Here is a 13,246-nt window from a genome sequence, read left to right as displayed (position 1 = left end):
TACTTATTATTATATTAATTTTTATTTATGTTTATTTAATTACTATTTAAGCAGTATATGCCCTATTAAAAATTTGAACCCAAGAGTATGCTAAATATAAAGTAAGGTTCACTATACTTTATTCCCACTCATCACACCTAACTCTATTTAAACATTTATGGTTAGTTTTTCTGGAGGTTAAATCCAAGTCTTGAATAATATGCATATACTTTGTTAATGTATTAATTAAAAAATAGCTATTGATTTCCGTCTATGAGATGAGAAATTCAGTTCACTTGTATTTGTCCTCTCTTCCCACTCCCAATCCGTACCAGGCTCATTAAAATGTTTTTGGTATTTAACTTAATAAAAATTCTATTTCTTGACATTTTTGACAGTGCCTCCTGATTTCCTACTGCATAAGATCAGAGATTTATTGCCCCCGTATTGTCTTCCATATCTACTTCTACCTATTAACTCCTGTTTTTTTTTCATTGCTTTTACATTTTCAAGGTTTATGGAATTTACACTTAATTTAGTAAATATAAATAAGTCTTTCATACTTTGATGATTTCAAATTTCAAACCAATATCCAACATATGCAATAGTATGTATATACTACTTACTGTAGAACATGCAGTGTTTGTACCATAAACAAAGAGATGCATTCTCATGTTTTTAAAAATGGTATGGTTTTGAATGAGAAAGAATAGTAATAGGGTTGTGAGAGATAGGAGAGAGAGAGAGAATGCCAACGCCAACATAGCGTTAGGGATCAGTTTTCTTCCTGGACACACCTTCCTTACGAATTCATGTTAGATGCTGGTCTTGCAGATGGATAGGAGGCAAAGCATGAGGAACAGATTGGTTAAGTGTGACTCATGATTTTATCACCTGAGCAACTGGATTAATGATGTTGCTATTTACTGAGATGGAGAAGACTAGGAGATGAGCAATTTGGAATAGGGGTTGAGATAAAAATTATGTTTTAGACATTATTACAATTGAAAAGTATGTTAGATTGCAGAAAGGTAATCCATTTAATGTGTGAAGTTTTGGGGAGAGTTTGGAAATGGAGAGATAAAATAGATGACATTCAAAGTGATGAGTCTCGATGAGCTCACTTAGCAGTGGAGTGCAATATAGAAGAGAAGAAGTGAAAATACCACAATTGAGAGGATCCAGAGAAAAGAATGAGAAGGAGCATCCCTTGAGATGTTCTCACACTTAATGAGGATGTGTTTACGGGTGATTTTTCACTTATCCTGAACCACATTTGTTGAACCCTTTTATCTGAAAAGTCATGTCTTAGGCTGTAGGGCTTTTCTTCTATTATTTGATTATTTCTTCCCCTCTATTGTCTTTGTTCTGTCAAAAAAGACATTCCTTAGATGGTTGTTGGATTTCATGGATTTATATCGTATTCTAGACTTTTAAAAAATATTTTTCACCTGGTTTTATTTCTTTACATTTTGTGGTCACTTCAATTTTTCCCCCCAACTCAACTAATTTTTTTCCTTAATTTTGATAATTGTATTCTTAAGTTTCATGGATTCTGATTTATTCTGTTATTCCCTTTTTGCATATTAGTTTGCTTTAGTTTATGAATGGACATATTCTTTAATCCTTTATGGGTTACTGTGGTGAATTATTTAAAAATTCTCATGTCTTATAGAACTACCTTGTTTTCTCCTGGATCAGTTGTTCTCTATTCATTTGATATTTCTCTTTTGTCATGTTAGTTTTAAAAATAACTGGTAATTCTTAGTTTTTCATGTTTATTATATTGAAAGACTAGGTTATTAAATGTGGCTGGCATGAGTTCCCTTGGCCGTTACTAGCTTCTATACCTGTGAGAGTGTTGGTATATGCTGTGTGCATATGGGCAGGTCATGTCTCCCTGTGTAGACCGGAAGCAGACAATCCACCTGGGCGCTCCTGCCACCCCACCCCGAATGAAAAGAGGAGGACCTGTGTGGGGCACGCCTCTCACTCAGAGATCCTTTGCTCCTCAAGTAGGTGTTTCAATTTCTAAAGAAAGGGACTATAATTTCTGTATCTTGAAAACGGCTTATTGACAATTAAACACATTTTAAGAGACATAAATCAGACTTTTTATAAACATCACACTTTGTACTGTTTTGAAAAGGTTACAGTTTAGAAAATGTAAGAGCATGCTTAAACTTTGCTGCCCCTTTAGCTTATAAAGAAAAGGTACACAGTAATTTTCAAAACTCAAAATTATTTTAAACATTGTAGAATAATAACTTTGCACATTTTAAAATACAATTTTATCTAGCACATTTTCCAAAATGAATGAAATTAATCACTTTTGAGAGAAAACGAGGTACTTGGGTGCCAGCCCAGCTCTCTCCTTTACTGCTGGGTAACCGTGGGACAGTCCTGTCCCAGTTGGAGATTTCAGTTTCCTGATTTGCAGTGACCTGGTTGAACTAGATAATACTAAAGGCAGTTCTGGAAATAATCAAGGATTAAAGTTAAGTAAAAAAAAACCCACAAAAAACAGGCGTATGTGACATTTTGTTAATACGTTATATTGACCTAACACTGACTATACTTCATAATCAGCTTCTCTGTTTCAGACCCAGGGACCAATGCCTGCGATCTACCAGTGCTACCTCTAGGTGGCACTCTCCTCCATTTTTGTAGCCTAGGATGTACAGTCAGCCCAACTTTACAGAAGCTGTATTTGGAAATACAAATTTTATAGCCATTATACAAATACATCTTTAACAGTATGTGTATGCTTCTTATAAAATGATATTTTTACATTGGTCATATTTGTAATCAAACTTTGACAGGAAATCTCTTTTGGAGTAAATAGAGAATGGCCATAAAATTCTGTGTGCAGTAGCACCCAATTACATTGTCCTACTTCTATAGATGAGAATCAAGACGTTATTGGCCAAAAGAAGAATCTGCTTTCAATTGGCCATTACATCTGATTGAATTATTTGAGAGTTTTTAAAAGCATAAATACCAAGATTATAATTATTCATGCTCGTATAGGAAAGAAAAACAGCATGATCCTCCTTCTTGTTGAGTTCTTCTGATTGGGCAACGATTTTTATTGAGTATTAATTGAATGTGAGAGATTCGTTGAAGAGTTCCTCTCCCTATATAAATAACACTCTTCCTATTTTATAAGGTCAAGATAATTGATGGATAACCTCCTTTTCTTATGATTAAAATACATATTTTATATGAAATATTTACATATATTAAATAGATTGTATATTTCATATTATATATAATTATATAGAGATGATTTATTTTCAACATCGTATCAAAAATATTAGTGATAGATATTAGCATCCTAATAGTAATATGGACAAATGCACGCCTACCCTTTAATTCTTGTTTCTTAGGAGTCATTTAAAACATGCCTGTTAAAGTTCATGGGAAAAACAGTTTTTGCCAATAGTGCTGTTGTGGAATCCGTACAATTATAAAGGAAGCAGCTGTGTTCTGTGCTGCCTTGTATGTTATCAACCACATTGTCGTTTAAAATGATGATTAAAATATCTTGGTCACAAGTGAATGAGAGAGAAGCGTGACTGAAGGACAGAGTTTGATTGTCAGATCTCAGGTTGTGTCTATAAGAATGGTAGTAAGGAAGAGGAAATAGTCTATCATATAAATTAAGAAAATTGGATTTCTAAATCATTATGTGGGTAAAATATAGCAATTTTACTATAAAATGTGGATTTTTACTACAAAAGAGCAGAAAAATGAGGAAATGTAGGGTAGGGGAAGGTAATTTATAAGATGACAGCTATTACAGAATGTTTTGATGTTGATGAAAATGATCCCATAGAGTTGAGAAAAGTTAATGATTAACAAAGGGAAAGGGAGAATTGTAGGAGCAAAATCTTTGTGTAAACAAGAGTGAACTGAATCCAGGAGAACAAACTGTTCATTCATGGGTGTGGGAAGAAGGTGAAGCATTTGGGCATGGATGCAGGTTGGTCAGTGTAGTCGTGACAGCATGTGGAAGTTCAGTTTTTGATTTCATCTTTTTCTCAGTGAAATAAGAAGCAGGGTCATCAGATGAGAATAAGAGGACAGAGGAGTTTTAGGTTTGAATGAAATATGTAGATGGGATAACTAGTGGAATGTAAGTATACTGACTCATGAATTTTAATATTTAGAAGACTCTCCCAATTCCAATATTGCAGTAGCCATGACAACCAAAGAAGAGTTATTCTCACCTGTTAAATGAACACAGAAGACAGAATATTTTTGACAAGCTACTGTTTTCTGTGTGACTCTAGACCAGGGGTGTCCAAACTGCGGCCTGCGGGCCAACTGCGGTCCACAATCCATTGTTAATTGGCCCGCAGCAAATTCCAAAAATATATTTAGTTTACTTAAATAAACCAGGTGAGGCAATACGTACTTTACCTCGAGTGAGTGGCCCGGCTGTTTGTGTATTTTACCGCATATGGCCCTTGGTGAAAAACGTTGAAAAAAGTTGGGACACCCCTGCTCTAGACAGATCAGAAAGAAGTCTAAGTAACGTGCTAAAATGGAGTTTTGGTAGGCTGGGAATTAGGCACCATGTTTTTCAGAGTTAGAATTAAATTCATTATGCTGACCACTATGGAAGGTCCACTTCAGGAAGACCCATGTGGATCTATTTATATTAGAGTCAGTGAAGACATCCGGGGATGTTCCTATCTTGTTTCCACAGGCTTGATATATTTAGATCACATTGCAATCATTAATTGTGACCATTTAAGTTGGCTTAAAAAGACTAATTTCTTAGAGCATAGTCTCACCGTTGGCTGAACAAACTGGAAGGATTATCAAAACCACGGGCGATGGATCAATTAGGAAAGAGTAGTCAATGCATATGTTCCTTACTATGTATGAGAGTCAGTTGGCTTTTGGCTATTTGTGTGTCATAGAGGCCCTGTTACGACTTTTCTGTTCCCAGACTTGTTTTTGAAAAGTGAGATCTTTATTTTCATGCTCTGATAAGTTGTAAAATGCCTTTCCCATTCTTTAACTAAGTCCTTTTAATTTTTCTCTTTGAATGTAGACTTTTGTTCCTGATAATTGAATCAGTAGTGAGGACAATAATAACTTAATTAATTAGCATGTGTAAACATTGCTCTGGAAAAAAACTGGGTGTATCACACATACATAGAAACACACACACACACACACACACACACACACACACACACTGATAACATCTACTTGTACAGCTTTTCCATTTTATAATAAAAGGATTGTTTTCCACCCACAGGCCCCATGATGTGTTTGACAGAGTGTTAGGGCAGGACTCTAGGGTCTGGGCTAATGAAAGCAGGGAGTAGATTTTAGATGTCGTGCAAGGGTTATATTGGGCAAGTAAAACCACATATGCTTTATAACCTTCATCTACTTCTGACTGTGAGAGAAAAGGAATCTTACACAACATCGCCTCCTGTTGTAGAGGAGCTAACCGGGAAGCAAGGTACCACTCTGAGTTCATACCAGCTCATAAGGCCAGCAGCCTCCATTCCCAGATCCCCCTCCAGGTACCTCTATTTGTTCCTTGTAAGATGGGGCCTCCATTTTCTTGTAACACAGCATTCTACCATCAAAACACACATCTCGACACAAACAAATGACAAAATAATCCTACTTATTTTCACTAATCAAATTTTAAAATTGATTATATAGTTTTCCATATTCTGACATATTAGTATAGACTTATGTAACTTACATAAGTTAAGTATAAGGATTGGAAACCTTTTTCTCTCTCCTGGAGCTTTCATGCCATTTTTTAAAAAGTGATATTTGTTCAGGCTTTTGCCTTGTAGTTTAACTTGCCTGGCTATCCTTCCCACTTATAATCTTGAACCACTGTATTCATTGCTTATCTCACTTCCCCATTCTCTAGATTGCAGATCCTGTTGAAATACCCCTTTCTTCCCTAAGATTCCTGTTTGGCTGTTTTGTTTTTCTGAGACAATTATTATTAATCTTCTTAATGTTTTGCTTGCATTTCCATAACTGTGCCATATCCTCAGGTCGGTTTATTGCATCCACAATATGAATAGGCATGTGGATGTTAGACGAAGGCATTTTATGAGAGGATCTTTCAGTATAAACCACATCACATTGTTTTTCTGCTGCTACTCCAGCTTAGTTACACTTAGGCGTGACTCCTCATGCGAAGTTTTATGGAAATTTAATATATGAAGTCCCAAAGCTCAGAGTCATATTTGCATTAAAAAGGAAGTCACCAGAGAATTTATTTAAATGGTGACTTCCTCAAGGATTTAAGAGTTTATTTCCAGACTGTTTTGTTTGTTTGTTTGTTTTTTTGTTTAGTTGTAGGAGGGAAGAGAAACCTAACACTAAAATTAATGATCAATCAAGAATGAAAATAAAGCATCTCAAAAATGATAAATTGATGAGAAGCATGATCAATTTGTTATACACATAATAGATTTATACAAAGTATCAGGAATCATTTTGTTCACAGTGAAATCTATGTGTAGCCATTAAGCTACTTGTATGTTTACAGTTGGTTCTTAGTCATATCCTAGAAATGTTAGAAAGAAAGAAAAAAAGAGAAAGACAGAGAAAAAAGTGGCAAGAATGAAGGAACACTGATGTCTTTTCTGGACTTGGCCAGTTTTTGTTCAGCTCTTCTGTGGTAGCAGGTGGTGACAGGGATAATTTTTTAAATCCCGGGTCTTTGTGAAACATGCCCTGTCCCTTGAAAATTCACTCTGAATAATCTGTTGTTTGTGATGTTACCAGAGGTGTGGAAATAGGGCCCCCTGTGTGTCTCATTGCTTAGGGCCATGAAGGTGAATTTTTGTTATTTCTGAGCTTTTCAAAGAAAACAAAGCCCAGGGGTGCAGTGAAAGTGAAAGAACTGTTCTGAGATTAGCAATGCATTGATCAGTGACCCTCAGCCACAATAATAGCTGTTTACAGTTGATGGGGTTTTGAGACCTGTACTTTAATTCAAGAGATTTGAATCAGATATTGTTAATTAAGTCAAGACGAGTAAAAAGGATGATACAAATCATATCATAGAAGCTGGAAATAGGTGTAATTAATTGATTATAGGAATAGATTTGAACACCAGAATGCCAAATTTCAAAATACCCTTTTCATAAGATTAACATTATTCCCTACTTAAAACTAAACAAACTTAAAAAACTTAATTTGGAAGTATGTATCATTTTGATTTTATACCATGTGCCCTGTATTATGTTAGATACTTTTAGAATTTTTCAACTTAAATAATAATGAAATTGCATGGTATTTATTTATATAACAAAAGTGTTCTTCACTTTGCGAAAGGATTCCTTCATTTAGAGGACTAGACATTCCCAGGAAAGAGCTGAGAGGCAGGATCTCTCCCTGCCTGAATTAATAATACCTGAGGAATGTTTCTGTCCTGGCAACTGCCACAATGACGAGGAAAAATTGAGGATAGGAAAAGAAGAAACAAAACAAAACCATGAACAGTAATTAACTAGCTATTTCACATTTCAGAGATGAGTAATGAGAAGTTTAAACTGTGCAATTCACAAACTGCAGATTGTGGAATGGCATTTATAAAACATTACCTACAAATACACCTTTATTTCTCAGGTTTTGTCCTTATTCTTTGCCACCTTTTCTATTTTTCAACCTTTTTTCTGTATTTCTAGGCTACTTCTCTCTCTCTCACCCCCATTGCCACCCCTTTGTCTTCCACTATCTCTAATGTTGTGCCTCTATTTTCCTGTCTGTCTCTTACCATCCCTCAGGCTTTTCTTGTCCCCTCTTTCCTCTTAATGTCCTTCCCCCCTTTCTTTGTTTTCTGCTTGATACTTTACTGCGTGGCCACAATATGAGATTGAAGTCCATATCTAAACACATATTTAAAAGATTTGTACTTTCTGTTCTTAATATGGTAATCAGGTGACTTTGGTGTTTATTCCATTCACTGATTCATTAATTCATTCAACTGTTGAGTACCTACTTTTTGCCAGAAACTAGATACTAGGGGCACAAATTTAAGCAGGACCTAGTGTTTCTTCTTCAGAAGCTTTGATAATCTTTACTATGATATTACTATCATATTACTATGATAATCTTAATCCAATTAAATTACTTTTTATTTCTCTGTGACTTAACTTATTTTCTTTAAGTGGCCTGGAGTGAATTTAGGTCTTGAATTCCTGTTGAAATTTCTCTACATTTTAAATGTGACTTTGCTTATCAAAATTTAGTTATTTAATTTTTAGGAACAATTTTTTTAAAAAGGGCGAGACCATGGTACTTAAATTTTTTTTTTTATTAGTTTCAGGTGTACAAAACAATGATTAGACATTTACACCCCTCACAAAGTGATAGCCCCCCACATGTCTCCTACCCCTCTGGCAACGTGCATAGCTATTGCAATACCATTGACTGTATTCCCTATGCTGTACTTTACATCCCGTCACTATATATATTTTTATTTCTTGTAATTATAGTTGACATTCAATATTATTTTATATTAGTTTCAAGTGTACAGTGCAGTGGTATTTACATAATTTATGAAATGATCTCCCCCATAAGCCTGGTACCCAACTGACACCATACATAGTTTTTACATTATTGACTATATTCTCCATACTGTATTTCACATCCCTATGACTATTTTGTGACTACCAATTTGTACTTCCTAATCTCTTCACCTTTCTGACACATCCCCCCAATGCCCCTCCTGTATCTATGAGTCTATTTCTGTTTTGTTTGTTTATTCTGTTCTTTAGATTCCACATATAAGTGAGATCATATGGTATTTTTCTTTCTCAGTATGACTTATTTCACTTAGCATAATATCCTCTAGGTCCGTTCATGTTGTTGCAAATGGTTAAGATTTCATTTTTTTTTATGGCAGAGTAATACTCCATTTATATATATGGAGTATTTAGAAGAAATTATACCACACTTTTTTTATCTAGTCATCTATTGATGAGCATTTCAGTTGTTTCCATATCTTGGCTATTGTGAATAGTGCTGCAATAAACATAGGGATGTATATATTTTTTCAAATTAATGTTTTGGATTTCTTTGGATAAATACCAGGAGTGGAATTGCTGGGTCATAAGATAGTTCTAATTTTAATTTTTTGAGGAAACTCCATACTGTTTTCCATAGTGGTTACACCAATTTGCAATCCCAGCAACTGCACACAAAGGTTCCCTTTTTGATGATAGTCATTTTGACAGGAGTGAGGTGGTATCTCATTGTGTTTTTTATTTGCATTTCTCTGATGATAGTAATGTTGAACATCTTTTCATATGTCTATTAGCCATCTGTATATGCTCTTTGGAGAAATGTCTATTCATGTCCTCTGCCCATTTTTTTAAATTGGGTTGTTCGTTCTTTTGGTGTTGAGTTGCATGAGTTGTTTTTTAAATTTTGAATATTAACCCCTTATCAGATGTATCATTAGCAAATATCCTATTCAGTAGGATGTCTTTTTGTTTATTGATTTTTTTTTGCTGTGCAAAACTTTTTAATTTAATGTAGTCCTACTTGTTTATTTTTTTTCTTTTGTTCCCCTTGCTCGAGGAGCTATATCAGTAGAAATATTACTACAGATAATGTCTGCGAGTTTACTTGTGCCAGTGCCTGGCCTGTGACCACTTTGTCAAATGCCCTTAGAACAATGCATCTTAGCCACCGCTCACCTTGGTCTTGCAAATATCTGAATGGTGCTCAAGAGAGGCTGCAGAGCAGGATACGGCTCACTGCCTAACGCCAAAAGTTTCCTAGGCTGCCGCGCGCGGGCTTTCTGCTGCTGTGAAGGTCTTCCGCAGCTTGTGGGGTGGGGCTGGGCACTCAGTCCAGAGTGCCCCAGGCAGAGCAGCACTACCTGGGTGGGGCAGGGACCCAGGGCATCACCAAGGTGGTGTGCATGTGTGGATTTTACCAGACCAATTTGGTCTCAGATTTGGCCCTTTGCAGGAGGGCTCAACATAAAAAGGATAGCGCCGTCCTGTAGATTAGACTTGAGTCAGGCTCCACAAGGGATAATGGCGGCTGTCTCTCTATCCCTTGTCTTGAAGCCACAGAACTCAGTCTGTCCTCATTGTCTCTGGCGCCTTTCGAGTTGCTGCCCCTCCACCAGAGACTGTGTGTGGGCTCTCTAAGAGGGTGCCTAGGTTTCCAGCTGCCTTCTGTCTCACAGGGATGGGGAGACAAGAGTCCTTGCTGATTTTCACTGCCAGATGTTGTGGAAACTCTCCTGGCATTGGACCCCTGGGTTGGGGAGCCCATGGTGGGGCTGGGAACCCTCCCTCCTCTGGGGGACCTTCACCACTGAGGTGTCCCTCCCTGGGTTCAACCACTCTGTGGGTTTGGCATCAGCCCATCTTGCGATTCTGCCCCTCCTACCAGTCTCAGTGTGGCCTCTTCTTTATAACCTTAGTTATAGTAGTTCTGTTCAGCTAGTCTTCAGATTATTCCTGAGGTTGGTCGTCCTATAATTTATTTGTAATTTTGGTGTGATCCTGGGATACAGCAGGCATAGAGTTTACCTAATCCGCCATCTTGGACCTTCCTTAAAATTTTATGAAGTCAGGAAAATAATAAAAGTTTTATTTACGTCACATTCTTATTTTCTCATCCAACTAAAATCTTTTCAATAATTGTACTGTTGAATTACAAAAAATGCCTTCTGTGTAAAGTACAACATTATCTTTAACACTGTGCTTTAGATTTTCATCATTATTAAAAAATAAAACTTTGTAGAGGGTTGGGTACAGGACTGTTGCCTGGCACAAGTCCAGAACGTACGATCATAGAGTTTTATGTGACTTGCCTTGCTCTATGTTGGGAGCATAGCTGAGTAATAATTTTAGACCCATACAGAAATCTTGTTGGTAGGCATTGCAATCTTTTGGATTGACATATACTTAAAAATTTTATAGTAGATTTTTGACCCAAGATATAGTAACGTCTAAGAAATTACCCATAGTAACTTTTTTAGCTTGTAAGTCAAGTGACTGATATTCTATCACATCTCCTTTGGGACTCAGAGTGAGTTAAGGCCTCTCATGATTTTTAATCTTCAAGCATATCCAACTTCACAGTGACGGGGTTAGAACATGCTACCCCAAAATATGGCCCTTTGGGACATTGAATATTTTAAGCTGAGAGTTAATTTGAGAAACAGCACTTACAGGAAGGACTTTATGACCTCCCCTTAAAGCAGGTAATAAAACCCTCATGTTAGAGGTGCCCTCCCTATAACTGGACGACAGGCACATCCTTGCCTCCAAAGACTAAAAGGAATCCAAATTCACAGGCCTTGATAAGTTTCTCCCATTTTACTGCCCTTAGTTTATATCCTTTTGTCCTATTGCATTTTTCCACATTTCATCAAAGCTGGTATAAAAATGCTCAGATTTAACTTCTCGTCCTCATTTCCTTATGAAGGCTCCTATATCATGTAAACTTATATTAAATAAATATATAGTATTGGACTGCCCCAGTGGCTCAGGTGGTTGGAGCACCGTGCTCCTAACTCCGAGGTCGCCAGTTCGATTCCCACATAGGCCAGTGAGCTGCGGCCTCTACAGCTAAGATTGTGAACAACAGCTCTCCCTGGAGCTGGGCTGCCTTGAGCGGCCAGTGACCAGCGTGAGTGGCTGTCAGCCAGCGGGTGTGGCCGGCAACCATCATGAGCTGCTGTATTCTGCCGTGAATTGCTGTGTGCTGCCGTGGGCTGTTGCAGATCTCCATTAAAAATAAGCCTGTAAACTTAAAAAAAAAATCCTATAGAGCACAGAACAGGTCAGATATGTAATGAAACATGGATAGATAAAATGCAAAATAAAGAGAGGGTGAAATATGACTGCATGCTTGGAGAGATGCAAACAGTATTTAATATCCAACTTTGGCTTAAAGTATCTCATCTTGTTGACTGGACTACTTTCTTTAACTTATTTAAAAATATTTGTCATGGGCTGCTTTCTTGCTAGTACAAAAAGCTTTTTTGGGGAAAATCAAAATAGTGAATATAGAGTGCACATAAAGGTAGCTAGTATACTGAGAAAAATTAAGGAAATGAAGTTTTATTCCAGAGAGTATACAAACTCTGTCTGGAGGAAACAAACACAGTCTTAGGATCTACTAAGCTGATGGAATTCAGTATTATCAGTCTAGGACATAGCTGAAGGGCAATCCGATGAGATGTATCACCTGAGTGCCTGTATGTCTGAGTTCAGCAGACTCTGGGGACAGGGATTGTAAATCTTCTGCTGTTTTAAGAGTGAAATGACAGTCTTGATTACAGCATGAAATTGGTCCTTAAAATGAACTTGAAAATCTTAACAAAGGCTGCTGTGTGTTCCTAAAGTTGTAATAAAAAGCCGTCCTATAGCAGCTCCAGACCCCAATTGACCAAACCAGTTGTTACAAAAATGCCACTTATATTGGAAGTCAGATCTCAGATTATGAAACAAGTGCGTAAGAGAAGCTAGCATAGAAGGAGAAGGAATGAAGGAAGGAAGAGAATAGGGAAGAACGTACATGAGGAAAAGCAAAGGTCAGAAAGAAACACTGAACACAACCTAATGATAAGAATAAATCCTGTCAGATAGGAAGCATAGCTTCCATAAAAAATTACAACGCATGCCTGAAAAAAAAAGAATCAGAAGGATTAAATTTCTCAAATTTAAAAATAAAAATAATGAAGGATTTCTTTTGTTGATTGTAGTTTCTCACTCTTCAAATTTTATTGTTGATTCTAAACCTATTACAGACATTCTTTATAATGAATCCACCTTATTTTATTAGTGGACACCGAAAAAAAAATGTAGCATTTCCTAAAAGATAAGCTAATAAAAATAAGACCCAAGAGAATATTTTGCCCTTGGCACTACAACATTGAATTTTGACCATTTTTATCTATAAGATTGGGGAAATTTCATGTTGCCAGGCTATCAAAGTAGCCTTGTAGAGCAGGGATTTTTTTTCAGACTCCAAATACTGTGCATGGCATTCTGTGAATAAGAGCATAAATAGTTAAAATGGGTCAGGAAATTATCCCATACAGTTTCATATAGAGTCTTTGGCAACAGCACTGTCACAACAGCATTGGTTTTCCATGATGTTGGCCTCATGTCATCATGTTGACATACCTGGATATTAATCAAGCCTCTTCTCCCATGGATGCTTCTCTGGCAATGAGAGTAAAGACCCTGTCTGTTACGTTCACTGTTGTCTTCCCAGCTTGGTGCCTACACTT

The 13,246-nt window shown here is 36.6% G+C and overlaps 1 protein-coding gene across 4 annotated transcripts in view; it reads left to right on the top strand.

Annotated features, from left to right (window-relative positions):
• EPM2A (EPM2A glucan phosphatase, laforin) overlaps nt 1-13,246 on the top strand; it is a 115,186-nt gene that overhangs the window by 72,932 nt on the left and 29,008 nt on the right. The window lies entirely within an intron of this gene.

This window comes from Rhinolophus sinicus, linkage group LG05, assembly GCF_036562045.2.
Source record: "Rhinolophus sinicus isolate RSC01 linkage group LG05, ASM3656204v1, whole genome shotgun sequence".
In the NCBI taxonomy this organism is placed as follows: domain Eukaryota; kingdom Metazoa; phylum Chordata; class Mammalia; order Chiroptera; family Rhinolophidae; genus Rhinolophus; species Rhinolophus sinicus.
This window is presented reverse-complemented; position numbering and strand designations above follow the sequence as displayed.